Consider the following 24,393-nt stretch of genomic DNA (forward strand, 5'->3'; position numbering starts at 1 on the left):
TGTTCTTTGTAGATGTAGTTCGTGTATTTCTTTGAAACTTCCATTGCTTCAGGTAGACCTTCTCAAATACAATTACATTAAAAAAAAAAGCTGAAACACATAACTCAAATATATAACGAACACTGCTTTAGATGCATTGAACTGGTTAATGAGGGAACCAGCTGGAGGTAAAGCTGGTTCTGAGTAGCATAGAAGGATGATGTCCATCAGGGAAAGAAAGAACACTGAAATAAAAACTAAATCAAATATAAAGCTGGCTAAAGGTCCAGAAGGCAAAAAAAACTGCAAAATCTTTGGGGGTAAAATTCTCTGTAGGATAGCAATCACTTGTTTCTATAATGGATGAAATCATTTGCAATTAGTCCATTCTCTACATTTAACTATGGAACTTGAATGATAATCAATAGCCAATCAATTGTCAAAAGTCCAGCCTCGGCAGGGAGTCTGGTGGCCTGAGGTGGGCTTACTGGACACTACTGGAGGGACTACGGTCCCTCTGGCCAAATGCAACCTGCGCTGGCTTGTGTATGAGCCTGAGCCAGGGGTGTGGACGAGCCTGATGAGAGTGGGCGAGCTGTTTCCTCTTTAACAAGGAACACCGTGATTTGACGATCTGAAAGGAATGTAGAGATGTATTCCTTTTGCTCTTCATTTTTTCGACCTTACACAATTTTGCCTTTTTATTTAAGAACACTTCATCCTTGGAATATTTTGTTCATAACAGAGACCATCAGGAGATAGAAATAGGGTAAGATATTGGGTAATTGGAGCTGAAGGGATACAGACTGTGCAACAGGACTGGATACAAAAACTCGGAAATGGACAGCACAATACTACCCAACTGTAGTATTACACTGAATGAAGCTGCATGTGAGAATGATAGAGGGAGGAGGGCTGGGGACATAAATGAAATCAGAAAGAAAGACAGATGTTGAAGACTGAGATGGTATAATCTAGGAATGCCTAGAGTGTATAATAATAGTGAAATGTACAAGGTACAATTTAAAAAATGTTTTTGCATGAGGAAGAACAAAGGAATGTCATTATTGCAGGGTACTGAAAATAGATGGTAATTAATATTTTAAAACGTCACCTTCTGTGTGAGACTAAAGCAAAAAATGTTTATTTGTTACAGAATTTATATTTTGACTAGTGCATTTCCTAATATAACTTATGTAGATAGTTTGAATGCCATAAGTACTTGGAATCTCAGGTAGGACATGAGATTTTGCTGGTTTGTCCAGAGTGATGCCCTGATGAATCCCAGAGTGACTCGATCAGTGAGTGGAAAAGTATCTGCAAAGCCCCCTTCGGGGAGTGGTGAGAACGGGGAGAAATTCAACTTCCCCAAGTTGAATTCTTGATATTCTCACCAGCAGTGTGGACAACCAGAGCTATAGGCAGAGCCCCCAGTCTTGGGGTTTGTTCATATGAAGTGCAATCCCACAAAGGATAGGTCAAGTCTACTTAAAATTTAGGCCTAAGAGTCACCCCCAAGAGAGCCTCCAGATGTGGCCCCTCTCTCCAGTCAACACAGCGAGCAGTCTCACCACCCTCCCCCTGTCTATGTGGGACGTGACTCCCAGGGGTGTGGACCTTCCTGGCAACATGGGACAGAGATCTTGGAATGAGTGGAGACTCAGCATCAAGGGATTGAGAAAAACCCTAGAATGAGCTGAGGCTCAGCATCAAGGGATTGAGAAAACCTTCTCGACCAAAAGGGGGAAGAGGGAAATGAGACAAAGTGACAATGGCTGAGAGATTCCAAGCAGAGTGGAGAGGTTATCCTGGAGGTTATTCTTATGCATCAAGTAGATATCATCTTGTTATTCAAGATGTAATGGAGAGGCTAGAGGGAACTGTCTGAAAATGTAGAGCTGTGTTCCAGTAGCCATGTTTCTTGAGGATGATTGAATAATGATATAGCTTTCACAATATGACTGTGTGATTGTGAAAACCTTGTGTCTGATGCTCCTCTTATCTACCTTGTCAACAGATGAGTAGAACAGAGGGAATAAAAATAAATAATACGGGGAACAAATGCTAAAATAAATTTAGTTTAAATGCTAGTGATCAATGAAAGCAAGGGGTAAGGGGTATGGTAGGCATAATCTTTTTTTTTTCTTCCCTGTGTTCATTTTATTTCTTTTTCTATTGTCTTTTTATTTCTTTTTCTGAATTAACGCAAATGTTCTAAGAAATGCTGAATATGCAACTAAGTGATGATATTGTGAATTACTGATTATGTATGTTGTTTTACTTTGTTTATTTTTTTAATTAATAAATACATTTAAAAAAAGTAAAAAAAAAAAAGAACACTTCATCCATCTTCCACAAGCGTATAATATTTTTCTCAAACACTCTATTTCATGATTAATTCCCATAACTCTCATGTTCCCTCTACTCAACCTTGTGGCTTCTCAGCTGCGACCTGTCACTAGGGGCACAGCCACACCCCAAGCGCAGGTGCTGGCCGGACGCATGCGCGGGCGCGGGCGCAGGCGCAGTTCTTTCCGTGCGCGGGTGGGGGGCATGGGGCAGTGCGCATGCGCCTAGGTAGGCACGTGACAGCAGGGCCTCCTGGGCCTGGAGAAACGGTCCTAGCAAAGCGGGCAGGGAACCCCAATGCGCTTTAAATTGAAATTAAATCAAGTTAAGAATGCTTTGTTTTATAGCCATGGAAGCGAAGGAAGAGGACAGAGGTCAAGGATAACTCCATTTTTGTTGGGGATTGAGTCGTGCCCCATGGAAGGCGTCCTGTGGGCGTGGACGTTGAGGACGTTATTGGTGAGGCCCCCAAACCGATGAGGGGCCTCTGCCCACAGGGCGGATTTCTCCTAAGCCGAGGTGACTGGACGCGGCAGGTGGACGCCACCGGAGAAGACACTGCCGCGTGCATGGTCGGGTGTGGCCAGGCCAAGGAAGCTCAAGACAGCGGGAGGAAGCGGCTCGCAGCCTGGGAAGCCGTGAGGCAGTACCTTTCTCAGCCACCCCACCCGTTCTGGCAGCTGGGAAGTGACAACAAGAGTCATCATGGCTTCTGGACTGCACGTGAATGCTCATCACAGCCTGTTTGTAGGACCCCAGTGCCCACCTGTAGGTGGATCAAATATGGTGGTATGCCCATACAGTGGAATTACTCGTCAGTGAGAAAGAAGACCGTGGCAACTACCACCACATGGGAGAATCTGAAAATAGTGATGCCGAGGGAGAGAAGCCAGACATTCTTCTGGATTCCATTTAGAACCTGGGAAATTTGCGGTAAACTATAGTGGGAGAAGGCAGATCACTCGTCGTGGAAGATGGAGAGTGGAAAGAGGGCTGGAGTGCAGATGGTCACGTGAGCATCTTGAGGAAGAAGTTCATAACTTGATGGCGATAGTGTTTTCATGCATGTAAGTCCTCATGATCTACTTTGTGTGCCATATATTATGTGTCATTTATATGTCAGTAAACCTGCAAAATGTGCACATGGCATTATTTATCAGATATACTATAAGTGGAGAAATGACAGAATAGGCAAAAGGTACCACAACCCTATAATTAATAAGAATTCTGACCAATTGGCAAATTGTTGGAATTTCATCCATTTTTTTGCCAAGTAGTACTCCATTGTGTAGATACACCACATTTTGTTTCTTCACCCATTAGTTAATGGACATTTGGGTTGTTTCTACTTCTTGGCTGTTACGAATAATACTGCCGTGGGCAATCATCTACAAGTTTTTGTGTGGATGTGTTTTAATTTCTCTAGGATAGGTAACTAGGAAGGGAATTACTGTGTCATATGCTAACTCGTTGTTTAATTATTTGAGGAACTGTCAAAGTGTTCCAACATGGCTGCACCATTTTGCATTCCCATTAGCTGTATATGAGGGATGACATTTCCTCACATCCTTGCCAACACTTATCTTTCTTTGTAGCCATCCTAGGGGCTGTGAATTGATATCTTATTGTTTTAATTTGCATCTTCCTAATGACACATAATGCTGCATATCTTTTTATCTGTAAATTGGCCATATATCATCTCTGAAGGAAAGTCTGCTCTAGTTGTTTAATAATTTCTGATAGGTTTATGTCCTTTATCTTTAAATGGTAGGAGTACTTTATATATTCTTGATAAAGGAATCCAGGAATATGACTTGCAAGTATTTTCTATTCTTTTGGTTTTATCTTAATTCTGTTGATGGTGTCCTATCAAGCCCCAAATTTTCACTTTGATGAAGACCAACTAATCATATGTTCTTTTATAGCTTTTGCTTTTGGTGTTGTGTATATGAAATAATTGCCTTTTTTTTTAAGCTTTATTTTTGTATTTTAAAAATTTATTAGTGGGCGGGCCATGGTGGTTCAGCAGGCAGAGTTCTTGCCTGCCATGCTGGAGACCCGGGTTTGATTCCTGGTGCCTGCCCATGCAGAAAAAAAAAAAGTTATTAGTGAAGTTGTAAGTTTACAGAAAAATCGTGCAGAAAATATAGAGGTCCCATATACCGCTCCCCCCATACATAGTTTTCCCTTTTATTGACAACTTGCGTTAGGGTGGTGCCTTTGTTACAATTGATGAAACAATGTTATTATAACTATTAACTGTAGTCTGTGGTTTATAGGGTTCACTGTGTTGCACAGGCGTATGAGTTTTTTTTTTTAATTATTCTAATAACGTATGTACGATTTAAAATTAACCCATTTATCATCATTCAAATCTATAATTCATTGGTGTTAATTGCATTCACAATGCTGTGCTACCATCACCGTCATTGATGACCAAAACTTTCCTATCACCCCAAACAGAAACTGTACCAATTAAGCACTAACCCCCTTTGATAAGGTGGTCAAACCAACCCAGCTAGGACAGAGCAACCTCTTCAATGAATGGTGTTTGGAGAACTGGATGTCCATATGCAAAAGAATGAAAGAGAATCCATCTCTCACTGCCTATACAAAAGTTAATGGATCGAAATGGATCAAAGGTCTAACCATTAGAGCTAATACTGTAAAACTTTTAGAAGAAAACATAGGGAAATACCTTATAAATCTTATGATAGGAGATGGTTTCCTAGACTTTACACCCAAAGCCCAAGCAATGAAAAAATAAATAGATGGGGTCTCCTCAAAATTAAATACTCTGTACATCAAAGAACTTTGTCAGGACAGTAAGAAGGGAGCCTATGCAATGGGAGACAATATTTGGAAATCGCACGTTAGATAAAGGTTTAATATCAGAATATATGAAGAGATTCTAGAACTCAAAACAAAAAGGCAAACAACCAGGTTAAAAAATGGGCAAAAGACATGAACAGACAGACACTTTTCAGACGAGGAACTACAAATGGCTAAAAGGCATATGAAAAGATGCTCAACTTCGCTGGTTGTTAGGGAAATGCAAATCAAAACTACTATGAGGGGTGGGCCACAGTGGCTCAGTGGCAGAGCTCTTGCCTTCCATGCCAGAGACATGGGTTCGATTCCTGGTGCTTGCCCATGTATTTAAAAAATAATAAAAGAAAAGAAAAGTTTAAAAAAAAAGAAAAAAAAACTACTATGAGATATCATCTCACACCCACTAGAATGGCCATTATCAAAAAAACAAAGCAAAAAGTGCTGGTGAGGATGTGGAGAAAGAGGCACACATATCCGCTATCGGTGGGAATGTAAAATGGTGCTATGGCTTTGAAAGGCAGTTTGGTGGTTCCTCAGGAAGCTAAGTATAGAATTGCCATATGATCCAGTAATCCCATTACTAGGAAATGAAGGCAAGAAAACAAAGTGACGTTTGCACACCGATGTTTATAGCAGCATTATTAATGATACACATTCTTCTTAAGTGTGCATGGAACATTCTCCAGGATAGACCATATGCCAGGGCACAAAACAGTTGTCAATAAATTTTAACAGATTGAAATTATACTAAGCACTGTCTCTGATTATAATGGAATAAAGCTGGAAATCAGTAACAGGCAGAGAACTGGAAAATTCACAAATGTGTGGAGGTTAATAAGAAAATCAGTGGGTCTAAAAAGAAAGTGCAAGAGAAATCAGTAAATATCTTGAGATGAATGAAAACAAAACACAACTGTGCTGGTTTGAAAATTTTATGTACCCCAGAAAAGCCATGTTTTAATCCTGATCTAATCTTGTTGGGACAGCCTTTTTTTAAAAATCCTGATTCAGTAGTGTAGGGTGGATACTTTTTATTGGATTATCTCCACAGAGATGTGGCATGTCCCATTGTGAGTGTGACCTTTTGATTAGATGGAGATGTGACCCCCCCACCCATCCAAGATGGGTCTTGATTAGCTTACCAGAATCCTTTAAAAGAAGAAACATTTTGGAGAAAGCTCAGAGCTGATGCAGATGCTTGGAGGACAGTTGTTTTAGAGTTGACAGAGCCAAGAGGATACCCAGGTGTTTGGAGATGCAGGGCCTAGCAGTTGCCATGTGCCTTCCCATGAGATGCTCAGCAAGCCAGAGCCCAGAGTTGTGTTCTGGAGGAGCTTAGTGAAGGCCCACAGATGTCAGGTGAGGAGCCCTCACAGGATGGCTTTCTGCTCACCCTTATCACCATGCACGTCTCCTCCTGTAGCGCCCACATCAACCTTCTTTCTGAGATTCCTGCGGTTCTCAGACTGGCTTGTGTAGATGCATTCTTCTGTGAAACCCAGATGTGCATCTGCTGTGTACTCAGGCTGCTTATTCTCATCGGTATCATCTCCACCTCCTATTCTCTATCTTTTTAAATGTCTACAGCATGTGCTCTGCTGAAAGTTGGAAAACGGGCTTTACCACAAGTTTATCTCACTGGATTGTATGGATATTAAATGAGGTTTTTTTCACTTCAAGATATTAAACATGCTAATATGTCCAAGGGAACAATTCAATACAAAGAATATATGCTGATGGATTGAGCAGTGGAGAAGCTTTCAGAGGTCTGAGACTTGAGAGTGATGGAATATTGAAACCTTTGTAGAAGAGTAGAGGATGACGATCTTCAGAAGCATGGCCTTTTTATCAACCACATTATTATAATATTATATAATATATATTATTCATGATATGCATTCTTCTTAAGTGTTCATAGAACATTCTCCGTGAGAGAATGTATGCTGGGGCACAGAACAGTTGTTAATAAATTTTAAAAGTTTGAAATTATACTAAGCACTCTCTCTGATTATAACTGAATAAAGCTGGAAATCAGTAACAGGCAGAGAACTGGAAATTCACAATAAACGGAGGTTATTAAAATCAGTGGGTCTAAGAAGAAAGTGCACGAGAAATCAGTAAATATCTTGAGATGAATGAAAATGAAACACGGCTGTACTGGTTTGAAAATATTATGTACCCCAGAAAAGCCATATTTTAAACCTGATCTAATGGATTCATTAAAATCCTCATTCAAATCTATAATCTGTTAGATCAGGATGAAAACATGGCTTTTTATCAAGATATTTTTCTCAAGATATTTACAGATTAACAGGAGCTAAGGCAGACATATGTGGTGTGATGGTTTGAAAGAATGTGTCCCCTAGAAAAGCCATATTTTAATATAAATCCCATTTTGTAAAGGCAGAATAATCCCTATTCAATCGTGCATGTTTGAATGTGTAATTAGATCATCTCCCTGGAGATGTAAACCAATCAAGTGTGGTTGTTAACCTGAATTGGGGGAAATGTGTCTCCACCCATTTGGGTGGGTCTTGATTAGTTTCTCAAGTCCTATAAAAGGGGAAACATTTTGGAGAATGAGAGCTCTGAGAGAGAGCAGAGCAGAACGACATAGCCAGGTGAAGCAGAGAACACCAGGCAGCGACCTTTGGAGATGAAGAAGGAAAATGCTCCCGGGGAGCTTCATGAAACAGAAAGCCAGGAGAGAAAGCTGGCTGATGATGCCATGCTCTCCATGTGTCCTCCCAGATGAGAGAGGAACCCTGACCGTGTTCACCATGTGCCTTTCCAGATGAGAGAGAAACTCTGACTCTGTTTGCCATGTGCCCTTCCACTTGAGAGAGAAACTATGAACTTCATTGGTCTTCTTTAACCAAAGTATCTATTCCTGGATGCCTTTGATTGGACATTTCTATAGACTTGTTTTAATTGAGACATTTTCTTGGCCTTAGAACTGTAAAGTAGCAACTTATTAAATTCCCCTTTTTAAAAGCCATTCCATTTCTGGTATATTGCATTTGGCAGCTAGCAAACTAGAACAGATGGCAACAGTAGATTCTCTTCTGACAGCTTCTATTTTTCAGTGCAAGTAAGAGCAAGGAGAGCATCTGTGAATGAGGAGGATAGAGGGGTTGTTTGGTATTTAAAGCTTGAGAAGAGAGGAGAGACTTGAACCTGAATGTTAATGAACTAGGCAGGTATTTCAGAATTTTAGTGCAGATTTAGGACATCCTAGGGATTGAATTTAAGAAATTAATGTAAGCATGTTTGTCAGATAACCCATGAAGCATACTTAGAAATTAGTAAGCATTCATTAGGTTGACTACCATTAATCAAGTCAATAATAATAAAAATAAAGATGACAACAACTACTGTCACCTACTACTCTAGCCTTATCATAACATATGAAAGAAAAACATGTCATATTCATTTATATTTGCCCAATGCCTATAGTTGACAGCCTATAATGTGTGCTCAAGAGTTGTTTGTTTAAATGCTTGGTCTGTTTGTGCAATTAAAGGCAGTACAAACAGTATTCTTGCCTTGTGGATCTTTTGGTATTATGTGCCATGATTTGGCCTCATGTTGCTAAGATCAGACGTTAAAGACATCCCTAGGCCTGAAACATCCTTCTCAAATCTGGTCTTTGTGATGGTTTCTCTGCTGACAAGCTGAGTTCCCATTTCCTCTGGGAAAATACCCTGTCCTTACCCAAAAAACAGAATCAGTGAGATTCTTCTGTTTTCCTATAGATTTCATTAAAATACTCTGTCATTTACCTTTGTGTATGCCTTATAGGTGATTGTTCTGCTCTTAAGGTGATTGGTTTTTATGTTTGTTTCTTTCCTTTTCATAGTTTATTGATTTTATTATTTCAACACCAGCCCTCCAAATTCAGAGGCCATTCAGAGGTGTATTAATAAGTTCTGCTTGGAGTTCAACCAATAGAAGTTTGAATCTTGGCTTTGTTGTTTCTGGGGCTAGTGTTCTTGAACACGTCACCTAGGCTTTTTCTGCCATTGTTTCCTTTGTTGCTTAGTGGTAATCAAAAGTTAAGAAAGGGGAGACTTTTCTTAAAACAGAGATAGCTTCAAATCTGTAACTTCCCGTTTCTGTCACTCCTTAAGGCACAGGGAGCTCTGGGTCCTTCATTTCACTGTGGATTCTCCAGTTACAACTCGAATCAGGAATTTCTCATGATTCATTAAGTATCTTATACCCTATACTTTACTGACAGCCATTTGTGACTCTATCTGAGCCTTTTAGATTTTTCCACTTTATTCCTTGGCTTGCTAAGGTGTCTTTGCAGGGAGAAAGCTATAGGAATCTTAAAGTTATTATCAGATTCTGTTTTGACTTTGGCAAGAGACACTGGGAAATACCTTAATCTCATATTTCTGCTACCTTTTGACTAGTTAACAAAAACGCTCTATCTTGCTTGATGTAGTCTTAAAACAGTTTGTGTTAATAGGGGGATAAGACGACAAATATGTAAACCAACTGCGACAAACATGTAAACCAACTACGAAATAAGACAGTCTTATTGTGGGTACTTTGGAAGGTATGGTCGTTATTTTGTTTTTCTTTTTGACATTAAGTAGTACTTTCTGCCTTGAGCAGGGTGTGCTGGTTTGAAAGGACATATGTCCCCTAGAAAAGCTATGTTTTAATCTAAATCCCATTTCGTAAAGGCAGAATAATCCCTATTCAATACTGTATGTTTGAAACTGTAATCAGATCATCTCCCTGGAGATGTGATTAAATCAAGAGTGGTTTTTAAGCTGGATTGGGTGACGACATGTCTTCACCCATTTGGGTGGGTCTTGATAAATTTGAGTCCTATAAAAGGTAACGTTTCAGAGAATGGAGGTTCGGAGAGAGCAGAGAGTGCTGCAGCACCATGAAGCAGAGAGTCCATGAGCCAGTGACCTTTGGAAATGAAGAAGGAAAACACCTCCCGGGGAACTTCATGAAACCAGAAGCCAGAAGAGAAAGCTGGGAGATGGTACTGTGTGTACCATGTGCCCTTCCAGCTGAGAGAGGAACTCTGACCGTGTTCGCCATGTGCCTTCTCACTTGGGAGAGAAACCCTGAACTTCATCGGCCTTCTTGAAGCAAGGTATCTTTCCCTGGATACCTTTGATTGGACATTTCTGTAGACTTGTTTTAATTGGACATTTTCTCAGCCTTGGAACTGTAAACTAGCAATTTATTGAATTCCCCCTTTTAAAAGCCATTCCGTTTCTGGTATGTTGCATTCTGGCAGCTAGCAAACTAGAACAGCAGGTATTTAGTTGCCATCATCATTATTTCAGTGGCAGTGGTGTGCTGTGTTTAACAGCGCAGATGAGCTGGGTTTCAACTCTAGCTCCCCCGCTAGGGGTACGGTCACTTAACTTCTTTGTGCCTCAGTTTCATCCTTTTGTACGCATTAAATATGATCATATAAGTAGAGCTTTTTCCTAGTACCTAATTATCTGGTAGGTAATCACCAGGGTACGTCTCAGTTAGGGGCACAGTGTTGAGGGTCAGCGTACATGAGAGTGGGTCCTTTGAGACAGGAGTATTTACCATCCTCAGAGTTTCTGTGCAGTTTGGGACATCATAATATCTTCCTTATTAAATAGGGAGGAAAGTTGGTGGGAACACTTATGTCCGCAGCTGGCTTTGGGTGAGAGCTCTTGGGTGTTAATTCTCATAGCCTCATGACCGTTCTATATGGAGCAGCCTTCTCTGCCAGGTACTGTGCTTTCGATGGCATATCTCACTTTAACTTTACAGCCATTCCAGAAGCAATCAGAGTAATACAGTGAATTAAATAAAAATCCCATACACACAATTACTTGGTTTGTTGCTAAAAATAGCTTGCCCAGAATGTTTTCTTACTTATTTTTTTCAGATAAATTTTTGTAATTATCAAATCCCAGAAGTTTATTGCCTTAAAAAGCTTTCTTAGGCAATGCTCGTCCTTTTATTATTTAAACTAAACAAAGAATGTTAACTGATCACTCCTGATCTGATGGGGTTCAATGTGTCCTCTTCCCTTTGTCTTTCTTCCTGGTTATCTTGGGTTTTTTGCTTTCTCAATGATTTGCCATAATATGAAGACCCTATAAATGAAACTGGCCTGGATTTCTGAGTGTCTGAAAAAACATCAGGGAAGTCTCTATCAAGAGGAAGTTACTTAAAAAGCATGAGATCTTTCCTGAGATTTTATCCAAGGGTGACTGTTTTCCAGATAGTTCTTAGAGGGTTGATGGAAAATCGAGAATGGAATGGAGACATCTGCCTCTCTCACTTCTCCTTATAGGTATATTGTTTAGTAACTACAGCATTTTTTTCCTGTAATGGAAAGGTAACTGGTTAACGGTAGTCTATTACACAGCAATGGCCTCCCTTACATTGCCTCCATTGACTGAAAAATGGACCCTACTTCTCTCTTCCCGTTCAGATCACTTATGGTCCTTTTGACTTGCCCCTGAGATTGAAGGTCTGTTTCCATCTCTATATCCAATGGCCTTCAGAGATGCTTCTCTGGCCTTGGGTATGGTGGAGTTATTGCTGCATTTTGACTAGACCTGGATGGAGCTGTTTATTTCAGATGATGTGAAAGGTAAACAGTTCCTCAGGGACTTGTGAGAGGGAATGTTCAGGCACAATATCTATACAGGCTTTATGGACAGGATGCCTTGTTTCTAAGAGATTCCAACTGTTGTCAAAATGGATTTTCCTCTCCGGCATCAGAGTCCCAAGTAAATGTGACTATTCTCTATGGAGACACCAGTTCTCGGATAAGCCTCAGTATAGCTGCAATGAATACTAAAACCACATGGAAGGTGGTTTTAACCTGTGGGAAACACTTCGTGCTTGAGTCTTCCCATAGGACTTCTGGCTTTTCATGCCAGAACCATGAAATCCCTGGTTTCAAACGTTCTCTATAGTTAGGTCTGCTAAATACCCAAAAGATGCTTTCTTTAGTAAACCATAGTTATTTTACTTTGATGTCTCATTTTCTGAATATGACTGTGAACTTTTGGATGGAGACCTACTGAATACTTCTTTGGTGGCTGTTTCTCTGCATCTTTTTAAGAAGCCCATGTCTGACCCCAGTTACACAGTCTACAATGCTGAGTACACTGTGGCCCATGCCCTCCAGAAATGTGCCCCAAACTAACAGAAATTAGGTCTTTGGGGAGTGCTGAGAAGGTGACATTTCTCTCCTGGAAGTTAATAATGCTCTCTCCAAATATGAATATTTCTATAGCTGTCTTTTAAGTCGCAGAACCTGGAGTTTATTGAGACACACGTTCATGACAGTGATTGCCTCAGAAGCACAAAAAGAACTCAGCTTTAAGAGTTGGCCTATTTCCCCAGAGTTACAGGAGTATCTGTACTTGTTACATGGTGTAGGAAAAACCCAATGACTTCAATATAATGATTCAGCAGCCATATGCTTTTGTTTAAATTCTATCTCCTCTGTTACAACTCCACTTTTTCCTTTGGCCCTTTTCCCACTGTTTAGGGGTATTTGGGCTATGCCCATTCTAACTTTTCCATGTTGGAAAGGGTTGTTGATAATATGGGGTAGGGGGATGGAACTAGCTGATGTTCTGGAGAGGCTGTCCATGATGTCTTCTAATGATGGTGAGAACCTAGGTTCCCTTTATGTATTCTACAGAGTAGTTTATATAGTTTCTTATTTAATTCTGTGAACACTTTAAGAGATTGTCACTGCTCTTCCCACTTTTCCAATGAAGAAAATGACACCAAAGGAATCAATTACCCAGATCTCAGGTCAAGGATTAGTCTGGATTTGAACCCAGGACTTTCTGGATCTTTATTAAATGCATAAAGAATGCTTTGGACCCATCCTCAAGCATCTGGGAATGACTAGCATTTACAGACATATTAACAAAACTATATGTATGTGCATGCAAAAGATATATTATGTATAGATTAATGTGTCTTTTTTTGTATCATGTTTTTACATATTATCTCATTGGATACCCTAACATTCAATACACACAAAGTTTGTGATGGAATTTTTTTTCCTTAACTTTTGATCATTCAGTTCTACATATATAATCAGCAATTCACAACAACATCACATAGTGGCATATTCATCATCATGATCATTTCTTGGAACATTTGCATCAGAAAAATCTATTCAGAAAAAGAAAACAGAAAAAAATTCATACATTGCTTTGAATTAGCTGTCCCTTTCATTGATCACTAGCATTTCGATCTAAATTTATTTTAACATTTGTTCCCCCTATTATTTATTTTTATTCCATATGTTTTACTTGTCTGTTGATAAGGTAGATAAAAAGAGCATCAGAAACAAGGTTTTCACAATCACCCAGTCACAATGTGAAAGCTATATCATTATACAATCATCTTCAAGAAGCATTGCTACTGGTACACAGCTCTACATTTTCAGGCGGTTCCCTCCAGCCTCTCCATTACATCTTGACTAACAAGGCGATATCTATTTCATGCGTAATAATAACCTCCAGGATAACCTGTTGGCTCTGTTTGGAATCTCTCAGTCATTGACACTTTATTTTGTCTCATTTCACTCTTCCCCCTTTTAGTCAAGAATGTTTTCTCAATCCCTTGATGCTGAGTCTCAGCTCATTCTTAGGGGTTTTCTCAGTCCCTTAATGCTGAGTCTCAGCTTATTCCAGGATCTCTGCCCCACATTGCCAGGAAGGTCCATACCCCTGGGAGTCATGTCCCACGTAGACAGGGGGAGTGTGGTGAGTTTGCTTGTTGTGTTGGCTGGAGAGAGAGGCCACATCTGAGCAACAAGAGAGGTTCTCTTGGGGGTGTGTTGCTTCCTATTGAAACGGAGCTCGAAGGATATTAAGGAATGATGAGAAAAAAAGAAAGGAAGAAAGAAAGAAAGACACAGATGGGCTCAGGGGGTCTGAAGCGTGAGTTTACTTCAGACAGACTTCAGACAACTTTATTCTCAACCAGATCCTTGTTATATACCACAGGATGTCAATAGATATGCAGGCATTTCCTGAGGGAGCAAGATTCTTATCTCACAGTGTTCTTCATACTTAACATAACTGTTTTGGGTAAACATTCTCTTCCTCCCAGACTGCTCTACATAACAATCTCCACAGTTTACCATGGCCATCCTGAGGCCAGCAGCTTGCAACAAATTCTGTAGGTCTTGCTTTAAACTCTTGGCTTCTACAGGGGTGACTCTTAGGCCTACTTTTAAGTAGGCTTGACCTATCCTTTGTGGGGTTAAGTTTCATACGAAGAAACCCCAAGACTGGTTGCTCAGCCTATAGCTTTGGTTGTCTGCATTGCTTGTGAGAATATCAAGAATTCAACTTGGGGAAGTTGAATTTTCCCCCATTCTCACCATTCCCCAAAGGGGACTTTGCAAATACTTTTTTATTCACTGTTCAAATCACTCTGGGTTTTATTGGGGCATGTGATGGAATTTTGAGGGTGATGGAGGTAAGTGATTTTTCCTCAGGTCTAGCATCCAAGATATTTCTGAGTGTCCCAGGTGAGCTCACTTTCCATGGCTTAAGGATGTATATCTTTTAACTTCACCCCATATGAGGAACATCCACGTGAACAAAAGTGCTGGTGACCAGGTTTCTTTGGATAAGAGAAAATTTGTGGAACAATATGGTATTCTAAACTATGGAGATTTTCCATATGGATTGGAGCTGCAGGTGAAAGGGGGGCAGTTTGTCCCCCAAACTCCACATGGTCAAAGTTTTACCACCCAGGATGAGATGATTGAATGGACCTTTGAGTTTCTTGAGGTTGAATGCAATTTCAATACTGGATTTATACTTCACTTAGGTATTTGAAGAACGCATACTCATCAAAATAATTGTCTTTTCTATCTCATTTTGAGGTCCATATTTAAGAATAGAAAAACTATTATTTCTATATTGATACAATTTTACATTTTCCCCTTATTTCTTGTTCAGTGACTAGAAAAGGATTTCATTTAAGCATGCAGATAAATTTTCCTCTAATTTTTATAAAGATAATATCCTGGGGGGAGTCTTAGGCTTTCCAAAAGATTAATTAAATAACTTGATTTCTCAAAGTAAACCATTTGAATATTCAGATATCCTGCAATTGCCTGACTGACAAGGGTTAGAGAATTTGTCTTGTTAGATGGACACCACCTTACATTTAAATTGCATATTTTAATGCTACCTGCATCTTCTCTTCTTTGTAAGTGCAATTTTAATTGTCATCTGGACATTTATCTTTCACTCTTCTGCGAAATGTGTTTTCTCCCTTTATTAGAGAAGTTATGGTTTTACAAAGCAATCGTGCATAAAATACAGGATTCCCATAAAATGCCCCAACTACCAATATCTTGCATTTATGTGGAACATTTGCTATAATTGATGATAGCACATTTTAATAACTGCCCTGTTATAATCTATGGTTTAGCTTAGGGCTCATTGTTTGTATAGTGTAGTTCCAGGGATTTTTTAAATTTTTTTTAATTTTTTTAAATTTTTTAATTTTTTTTATTAATTAAAAAAAGAACCAACAAAACAATTAGAAATCATTCCAATCTACACGTACAATCAGCAATTCTTAATAACATCACATAGTCCAGGGATTTTTTAAAAATTTATATTCTGTTACCATATATTCAATCTAACATTTCCCCCTTTTAATCACATTAAGATATATATTTCAGTGCTGTTAATTGTGTTCACAATGTTCTATCTTCACTACCATCCATTATTGAAACAGTTCCATCATTCCAAATAGGAACTGTGTACATTTTTTCCCAGTATTAAAGAAGTTGTGGGTTTACAGAGCAATCATTCATGAAATATAGGACCTCCGTATATCACACCACCACCAACACCCCACCTTGTGTGGAACATTTTCACAACTGATGATAGCACATTTTTATAACTGCACTATTTTAAAGTCCATGGCTTAACTTAGGGTTCACTGCTTGTGCGGTGTAGTTCTGTGGATTTTAAAAAATTTATTGTTACCATATATACAATCTAACATTTCTCCCTTTAATCTCATTCAGATATGTATTTCAGTGCTGTTAATTGCATTCACACTACTGTACAACCATCACTACATCCATTACCAAAATGTTCCATCATTCCAAATAGGAACCCTGGACATTTTAAGCCTTAACCTCCCATTCCCTATTCCAAGCCATTCCCCTGGTAACCTCTATTTTAGATTTTGACTTTATGAGTTTGCTTATTCTAAGTGTTTCAAATCAATGAGATCACGTAATATTTTCCTTTTGTGCCTTCTTTCACTCAACATGATATCTTCAAGGTTCATCCATGTTGTTGCATGTATCAGGATTTCCTTTTTATGGCTGAATAATATTTCATTTATTTACCTACCACATTTTGTTTTTCCATCTGTCAGTTGATGGACTCTTGGATTGCTTCCATTTTTTGACAACTGTGAATAATGCTGCTAAGAACATCAGTGTGCAATGGCTGTTCACATCTTTGCTTTCAATTTTTGTCATTATATAATCTAACAGCAGGGTTGCCAGGTCATGTGGTAGTTCTATACTTAGCTTTTGGTGAAACTGCTAAACTGTTTTCTACAATGGTTGCACCATTTTACATTGCCACCAGCAATGAATGAGTGTTCCTATTTCTCTGTACCCTCTCCAATACTTATTATTTTCCTAAAAGAAAAAAAAATAGCAGTCATTTTAATAGCTGTGAAATGTTATCTCATAATTTTGATTTGCATTTCCCTGATGGCTAATGATGTTGAGAATCTTTTTGTGTGCTTTCTGGCCATTTGTGATATCTTTTTTGGAAAGATGTCTGTTCAGGCCTTTGGTTGATTTTTAAATTGGGTTGTCTGTCATTTTGTTGTTAAGTTGAAGGATTTCTTTATAGACACTGGATATTAATCCCTTATCAGATAATTGTTTCCAAATATTTTCTGCCATTTTATAGGATGCCTTTTTAACTTTCATGATAAAGTCCTTTAAGGAACAAAAGGTTTGGATTTTCACAAGGTTTCATTTATCTATGTTTTCTTTAGTTGCTTGTGCTTTGGGTGTAAAGTCTAAGAAACCATTGTCTAACACAAGATCCTGAAGATGTTTCCCTATATTTTCTTCTAGGAGTTTGACAGTTCTAGCGCTTATATTTTAGCCTTTGATCCAGTTTGAGTTGATTTTTATATATGGTGGAGGTTGGGGTCCAGTGTTTTTTTTTTTTCAAATGGAGATCCAGTTTTCCCAGCACCATTTATTGAAGAGTCCCTTCTTTCCCAATTAGGTAGTCTTTACTACCTTGTCAAAAAGTCCTGAAATGCAGAGGGGCCAGCCTATCCAGAACATCAACTATTTCCATCCCCCTACCCCATATTATCAACAGCCCCTCCCAACATGAAAAAGTTAAAATAGGCATAGCCCAATTACCCCTTAAGAATGTGAGAAAGATCAAAGGTGATGGTGGAGTTATACAGAGATGGTAGGGCTTACAAATGAGTATGATGGCTGAATCACTATATTGATATTTCTTTTAGTCTTCAGTATCTTGGAGCAGCTAGAAGTAAAAACATAAAATTGCAGAATTGTAACCTGTACCAAACTCTGAAAGCTTTTCTACAACTAGTTGTTGCAGTGTGCTTTGAAATTTATTGCTTTTTTGTATATACATTATTTTTCACAATAAAGAAACGAGAAGGAGGAGTTATGACAAAGAAGATAGGATTTAACAAATGAATTGTAACCCATACCAAACTTTAAAATCTGGGCTTCTTTGACTTGTATATTTATGTCCTTTATAAAGATTGGGAAGTTTTCCCCCATTATATCCTCAACTACTTTTCCTAGCCCTTTACTCCTCCCTTCTCCTTCTGGGATACCAATGATTCCTATAAATGTTTGCTTTGCTTTGTCTATCATTTCCCTGAGATCTAATTCAAATTTTTCAATTTTTTTTTTTTTTTTTTGCCATTTGCTATTTTGAGTGTTTGAAATCAGTTATCCCGTTTTCTAGTTCACTTATTCTTTCTTCTGTCTCTTCAAATCTGCTGTTGTGTGCCTCTAGTATGTTTTTCATTTGGTCAACAGAGTCTTTAATCTCTGTGATATGTGCTATTTTTTCTATTTATTCTTTCAAATTCCTCTTTGTGCTCTTCTACTGTCTTCCTGAGCATCTTTGATTAATTGTTCCAATGTCTGTGTCTTCTCTGGTGTGTTAATTTGGTTGTCAGACTGAGCTATGTATGTCTGCATTGCGGTATGCTTAGTGATCTGCTGTTTTCGTCACATGTAAACATCTTGATTGGTTTACTTTAGGAGTTGATTTCCTTCAGTGGTCTAAAGCCCTGTGTTTGGAGGATGCAGGATCCAGTGTAGGGGGTGAGGCACAGCAGTGCGGTGGTGTGTTGCAGGGCAGGTATAGGCACAGGTTGGGGATGCTAGCTGGTGCTTGTGAACGTGGGTGCCCAGCGGCCAGGGAGGATGTAGCCGTGTGGGTGCACCGGTCTGGAGGGCATAACCCTGGTGGGTGCTGGTGTAGGGTGCGGGGCCCTTTGTGTGCATGCGCAGAGCTATGGCAGCAGGTTGGCATAGTGCCTGCATGAGCCGGGGACAGATGTAACCCAGCTGCGCAGGTCAGCGCTTTCTCTGGGAAGCGTGACTGAGGGCCGTGCGCATGCGTGGGCCTAGGAGTGCCCTAAACTGATGCGCAGAGCTGGGGGCGGGGTGGTGGTGCCAGGTGAGGCTGAGCGACACTATGGGTGGAGGATGGGTGTAGCCTGGGTATGGAGCTAACCGCCTGCAGCCTTTATGCGCTGGCGACAGCCTGCAGGGAGCAGGGAGGGGGAGGTAGTGCTCAGGAGGGGTGCAGGAGATGTGGGTGGGGCTGCACTTGAAGTGGGGGTGGGGAACGGTTATGCATGATGGTGGTTGGTGCGGCAGGGGTGCTTGGGGGCGGGGAGTGGAGGCGGTGATGGAGTTCAAGTGCGTGGGGTGTGGGGGTGAGTTGCGAGTCATGCATGGGGCTGCGCTGGTGAGGGTAGTGTGTTCAAGAAACGCAGCTTGGCTTACTTCCTAATCCCCGTCTCCCCGTCCATGCACTCCTGTGGCTCCAATTTTCTGGAGCCCAGCTTTTGCAACCAGAGCCGCCCTACGTCGTCGTGCAGAAGGCTCTCCCAGGTCAGCTGCACTCTTGAATCACCATTTCAGTTGCCCTCCTGTCCCTTCTCTAACTTCCAGTAACTCCCAAACAACATACTCTTTTTTTTTTTTTTTATTTTTTTTTTTTTTATTTTTATTTTTTATTAACGGAAAAAAAAAAGAAATTAACACAACATTTAGAAATCATACCATTCTACATATGCACTCAGTAATTCTTAACATCATCACATAGATGCATGATCATTGTTTCTTAGTACATTTGCATCGGTTTAGAGGAACTAGCAACACAACAGAAAAAGATATAAAATGTTAATATAAAGAAAAGAAATAAAAGTAGTAGTAATAGTAAAAAACAACAACAACAAACAAACCAACAAGCAAACAAAAACAAAAAAAACCCTATAGCTCAGATGCAGCTTCATTCAGTATTTTAACATGATTACTTTACAATTAGGTATTATTGTGCTGTCCATTTTTGAGTTTTTGTATCTAGTCCTGTTGCACAGTCTGTATCCCTTCAGCTTCAATTACCCATTGTCTTACCCTGTTTCTAACTCCTGCTGAACTCTGTTACCAATGACATATTTCAAGTTTATTCTCGAATGTCCGTTCACATCAGTGGGACCATACAGTATTTGTCCTTTAGTTTTTGGCTGGATTCACTCAGCATAATATTCTCTAGGTCCATCCATGTTATTACATGGTTCATAAGTTTATCTTGTCTTAAAGCTGCATAATATTCCATCGTATGTATATACCACAGTTTGTTTAGCCACTCTTCTGTTGATGGAGATTTTGGCTGTTTCCATCTCTTTGCAATTGTAAATAACGCTGCTATAAACATTGGTGTGCAAATGTCCGTTTGTGTCTTTGCCCTTAAGTCCTTTGAGTAGATACCTAGCAATGGTATTGCTGGGTCGTATGGCAATTCTATATTCAGCTTTTTGAGGAACCGCCAAACTGCCTTCCACAGTGGTTGCACCCTTTGACATTCCCACCAACAGTGGATAAGTGTGCCTCTTTCTCCGCATCCTCTCCAGCACTTGTCATTTTCTGTTTTGTTGATAATGGCCATTCTGGTGGGTGTGAGATGATATCTCATTGTGGTTTTGATTTGCATTTCTCTAATGGCCAGGGACATTGAGCATCTCTTCATGTGCTTCTTGGCCATCCGTATTTCTTCTTCTGGTAGGTGTCTGTTTAAGTCTTTTTCCCATTTTGTAATTGGGTTGGCTGTCTTTTTGTTGTTGAGTTGAATAATCTCTTTATAAATTCTGGATACTAGACCTTTATCTGATATGTCGTTTCCAAATATTGTCTCCCATTGTGTAGGCTGTCTTTCTACTTTCTTGATGAAGTTCTCTGATGCACAAAAGTGTTTAATTTTGAGGAGCTCCCATTTATTTATTTCCTTCTTCAGTGTTCTTGCTTTAGGTTTAAGGTCCATAAAACCACCTCCAGTTGTAAGATCCATAAGATATCTCCCAACATTTTCCTCTATCTGTTTTATGGTCTTAGACCTAATGTTTAGATCTTTGATCCATTTTGAGTTAACTTTTGTATAGGGTGTGAGAGATGGGTCTTTTTTCATTCTTTTGCATATGGATATCCAGTTCTCTAGGCACCATTTATTGAAGAGACTGCTCTGTCCCAGGTGAGTTGGCTTGACTGCCTTATCAAAGATCAAATGTCCATAGATGAGAGGGTCTATATCTGAGCACTCTATTCGATTCCATTGGTCGATATATCTATCTTTATGCCAATACCATGCTGTTTTGACCACTGTGGCTTCATAGTATGCCTTAAAGTCAGGCAGCGCGAGACCTCCAGCTTCGTTTTTTTTCCTCAAGATGTTTTTAGCAATTCGGGGCACCCTGCCCTTCCAGATAAATTTGTTTATTGGTTTTTCTATTTCTGAAAAATAAGTTGTTGGGATTTTGATTGGTATTGCATTGAATCTGTAAATCAATTTAGGTAGGATTGACATCTTAACTATATTTAGTCTTCCAATCCATGAACACGGTATGCCCTTCCATCTATTTAGGTCTTCTGTGATTTCTTTTAACAGTTTTTTGTAGTTTTCTTTATATAGGTTTTTTGTCTCTTTGGTTAAACCAAACAACATACTCTTAAACAACCAATGGTTAAAGAGCAAATCAGATGCAAAAAATTAGAAACTACTTTGAGGTGAATAAAAATGAAAATAGAATATACCATGAAACACATGGCTTGCAGCAAAGGTAGTGCTGAGATGGAAATTTATAGGTCTAAATGCTTACATTAAAAAGAAGAAAGACTTCAAATCAGAGACCAAACTTTAAAACTAAAAGAACTAGAAAAAGAAGAGCAAACTAAACGCCCCCCCACCCCCCCCAAAAAAGAAGGAAGGAAATAGCAAAGGTTAGAGTGGAGATAAATGAAGAGGAAAAAAAAAAAACAGTAAAGAGAATCAACAAAACAAAAACTTGGTTCTTTGAAAAGATCAGTAAATTGACAAACATTTAGCTAGACTGCCAAAGAAAGATATAAGATACATATAAGGAAAGCCAGAAATGAAAGTGCGGGCATTACTATGGACCCTGCCAAAATAAAAGGGACTGTAAGACAGGCTACAGGCATGGGCAGTCCTAAAGTAAAATTTTCTCTGCTGGCCTATAAAACTCAGAATTTGCTGCCAACATACAAAGGAGGAACAGTCGTGGGACAGATATACCCATTTCCATTGGGAGGAAGAAACACAGGGGTCACAGGACTCAAGCAGTCTTGAAAACCTGCAGGGCAAACTCCATTAGATTTGAAAGTCTGAGAGTCATTTATCTTCGGGGCTTTAGAAAGCAACAATCCCACCCTTTCCAAGGGCCTATACAGAGGCCCCCTCTTTCTGAGTGCAACCTTGGGAGACACTGGGGAGACCACTTTTTCTTGACTCCACCCTCTCCAAGTATTGGGGCTGCACCTGGGCTCTCTGCCATCTCTGGGGCACACACTCAACCCCTTCATGTGGCGGCAGCCAGGCTCACCCCAAACCCCAAGGAATGTGCTCCACCCTCTCCAAGGCCTCAGTGGCACCACTCTTCCACTGCAATGAGGTGGAAGGCCCATCCTCTGCCTTTGGCACAAACTCCTGTGCTTGGGTGAGTCCACTCTCCTGGCCCAAGACTTCTTGCCTTCAGCCCCCAGTCCCCATGGCTTTGCTTCTGAAGTTATTTTTCCTCCAGTGTGTCCTTTCTGTGTCCCTCTCAGTCCTGACTGGCAGTGGTTCTCTTTATACAGATCCCACAACACTCTCATTGGCTTTCAATGCAGTAACTTTGGATCATGCCCATCAGATGTAAGGAGTTTCCACAAATCCTTCCTGGATAACTCGATGTCCAATCCTGGCTTTCTCTGAAATGGCTGACTGGTTCCACCTCTGGTTAACTCCTCATGTGGGGCACCACTCTCTAGGGTCTCCCTTCCTGGAAGACCAGAAATTTCCAAAACATCAGTTCCTGGTTTCTTTGTACCCAAGAGTTCAGTTCTCAGCTTATCTCTTTCCTGTTGCATTTCACTATATGCTGCAAGGAGAAACTAGGTTGCACATCCCACATTTAATTTGGAAATCTCTTCTGCTAAATATCCAAGTTCATGGCTTTTAAAATCTGCCTTCCAGCCAAAACCACTAGTCAACTTTGCCAGATTATGTGCCATCTTAAAACAAGAATTGCCTTCCTTCCAGTCTTCGATAATACACGCCTCATTTCTGTCTAGAGCCTGGCCAGAGGTATCTTTAGGGTCCACATTTCTACCAACCATCTCTTCAAAGCACTCTAGGCCTTCTCTGTCAAGCTTTTCACAACTCCTCCAGCATCTTCCCCTTATCCATTTAAAAAACTGCTCCAACATGTTTGGTATTTGCAAACTGCAGTAGCAACCCACTCCACTGGTACAAACATCTATTTCAGTTTGCTAGCTGCTGGAATGCAATATACTAGAAATGGAATGGCTTTTTAAAGGGGGAATTCAATAAGTTGCTAATTTACAGTTCTAAGGCCAAGAAAATACCCCAATTAAAGCAAGGCTATAAAAACTGTCCAAATTAAGGCACCAAGAAGAGGTTACCTTCATTCAAGGAAGGCCAATGAGTTCAGCGTTTCTCTGTCAGCTGGGAAGGCACATGGTGAATATGGTGGCAGTCTGCTAGCTTTCTTTCCCAGCTTCTTCTTTCATGAAGCTTCTGCGTGGGTGTTCATCTGTTTCTTCATCTCCAAAGGTGGCTGGCTGGTGGACTCTGTGGTTCCCTCGGCCTCGGGGCTCTACTCGGCTCTGCTGTGTCTTTCTCATGGCTCTAAGAAAGGGACTGGGCGGGCCACGGTGGCTCAGCAGGTAAGACCGCTTGCCTGCCATGCCCGAGGACCCGGGTTCGATTCCCGGTGCCTGCGCATGTTAAAAAAGAAAAAATCAAAAGAAAGGGACTGTCTCCAAAATGTTTCCTCTTTTAAGGATTATGGTATGTTTGAGTTTCTTCTTTTTTCTTTCTTTTGTTTTTCTGGAGTGATGCAAATGTTCCAAGAAATGATCAGGGTGATGAATATACAACCATGTGATGATACAGTGAGCCATTGATTGCACACCAAGTATGGAATGTTCATATGTTAAGATGTTCATGTTTGTATGTTGTTTGGTTTTATCAATAAAAAAAACAACAGCATGGTACTGGCACAAAGATAGAAGCATTGACCAATGGAATCAAATCGAGAGTGCAGAAATAGACCATCAAATATATGATCAACTGATTTTTGACAAGGCCCCCAAATCCTCTGACCTGGGACAAAATAATCTTTTCAATAATTGGACATGGAAGAACTGGATATCAATAGCCAAGAGAATGAAAGAGGACCCCTATCTTACGTCCTGCACAAAACTTAACTCAAAGTGGATCAAACACCTAAATAAAAGAACTAGCACCAAAAAGCTTCTAGAAGAAAATGTAGGGAAACACCTTCAAGACCTAGTAATAGGAGGTAGCTTCCTAAACTTTACACCCAAAGCACAAGCAACAAAAGAAAAAAATAGATAAATGGGAGCTC

General features: G+C 39.9%; 1 long non-coding RNA gene across 1 annotated transcript in view; it reads left to right on the forward strand.

Annotated features, from left to right (window-relative positions):
* The first annotated feature begins 2,569 nt into the window (after positions 1–2,569).
* Positions 2,570–24,393, forward strand: part of LOC143650544 (uncharacterized) — a 79,873-nt gene continuing 58,049 nt past the window's right edge. The window contains exon 1 of the long non-coding RNA XR_013159598.1: positions 2,570–3,395. This is a non-coding gene — a long non-coding RNA (uncharacterized LOC143650544). The remainder of the gene's footprint in view (positions 3,396–24,393) is intronic.

Source organism: Tamandua tetradactyla, chromosome 11 (genome assembly GCF_023851605.1).
Source record: "Tamandua tetradactyla isolate mTamTet1 chromosome 11, mTamTet1.pri, whole genome shotgun sequence".
In the NCBI taxonomy this organism is placed as follows: Eukaryota; Metazoa; Chordata; class Mammalia; order Pilosa; family Myrmecophagidae; genus Tamandua; species Tamandua tetradactyla.